The sequence below is a fragment of the Gossypium arboreum genome, chromosome 10 (assembly GCF_025698485.1).
Source record: "Gossypium arboreum isolate Shixiya-1 chromosome 10, ASM2569848v2, whole genome shotgun sequence".
In the NCBI taxonomy this organism is placed as follows: Eukaryota; Viridiplantae; Streptophyta; class Magnoliopsida; order Malvales; family Malvaceae; genus Gossypium; species Gossypium arboreum.
In genome coordinates, this window is record NC_069079.1 from 24,532,027 (window position 1) to 24,533,603 (window position 1,577).

Consider the following 1,577-nt stretch of genomic DNA (forward strand, 5'->3'; position numbering starts at 1 on the left):
GATACAACAATTTGTTCAGTTTGATGGTATGCAGGATGAGGATCCCAATGCTCATTTAGCCAACTTCTTAGAACTATGCGATACATTTAAAATTAATGGCATTTCTGATGATGCCATAGATCTTTAGTTGTTTCCCTTTTCATTGAGGAACAAAGCTAAAAATTGGTTGAACTCGTTACCACGAGGGTCAATTACTACTTGGGAACAAATGACTGAAAAATTTTTACTAAAATATTTTCCGCTGGCTAAAACGGCTAAATTGCGTAATGATATCTCTTCTTTTATGCAGATAGATTTAGAAACACTCTACGATGCGTAGGAAAGATACAAGGACCTTTTGAGAAGGTGTCCTCACCATGGGTTAACACTTTGGCTCCAAGTACAAACATTTCACAATGGTCAGAATCCTTCGACTCAGCAAATGGATGAAGCAGCGGCAGGTGGAACCATCAACAATAAAACACCGGAAGATGCCTATGAGTTTATAGAGGAGATGTCACTGAATAACTATCAGTGGCAAGTCATGAGGACAAAGCCGACAAAAATAGCTGGCGTTTATAACGTCGATTCGGTCACCATACTCCCTAATCAGGTAGAACTCTTGAATAAAAAGATTGATGGTTTTCTTAGTTCTTCAGTGTTTACCCGAATGCAAAGGCTGAAGCAAGTAGTGGTCAAACAAACCATTCGGAATACCAACCTTATGGCCACAGCATGGATAACGAGCAATTAAACTACATGGGTAATAATCATTAACCTCAAAACAATCCATATAGTAACACTTATAATGTAGGTTGGAGGAGCCACCCCAATTTCTCGTGGGGCAGTCAAGGAAATCAAAGACCACAACATCCTCCGAGCTACCAACAACCACCCTACCAACAGGAAAAGAAGCCAAACCATGAAGAGATGCTCTCAAAGTTTATATCAGTGTCAGAAACCCATTTTTAGAACACCGAGACAGTACTTAAAAATCAACAAGCGTCAATCCAAAGCCTCGAAACTCAGATAGGCCAGCTTTCCAAACTAATCTTCGAATAACCACAAGGTAGTTTGCCAAGTAATACCGAACCTAACCCAAGGGAACAACTCAACACAATTAATATTCAAGACGACGAATGAGTCGTTGAGCCTGAACCAGAACCGAGGCAAGAAACTGTGGTAAGCAAAGGTCAAGGTGAGGTAGATCAAAATACAAACAAACCAGTGACTGTCGAATATAAACCTCGTGTGGCATAACCCAATGTGACAAGGAAAGACCGCTCAGATGAAAAATTTGGTAAATTCCTTAAACTCTTAAAAAAATTACATATTAACTTAACTTACCTTTTATTGAAGCTCTATCGCAGATGCCAAACACAATGAAATTTTTAAAGGAGCTTTTAGCAAATAAGCGGAAGTTGGACGAGGCGTCGCATGTGGAGCTGAATGCAGTTTGCTCGGCCATTCTCCAAAATAAACTACCCAACAAACTAAAAGACCCAGGGAGCTTTACTATTCCTTGCTTAATTGGTAGTTTAGATGTTAATCATGCATTAGCTGATCTAGGGGCTAGTATCAACGTCATGCCTTACAAA

General features: G+C 39.7%; 1 non-coding gene across 1 annotated transcript; it reads right to left on the reverse strand.

The window, feature by feature from the left end:
* Positions 1–256: 256 nt before the first annotated feature.
* On the reverse strand, positions 257–363 carry LOC128282749 (small nucleolar RNA R71). Its single transcript, XR_008273104.1, has one exon. It is a non-coding gene; the product is annotated as a small nucleolar RNA R71 (small nucleolar RNA).
* Between the last annotated feature and the right edge of the window lie 1,214 nt (positions 364–1,577).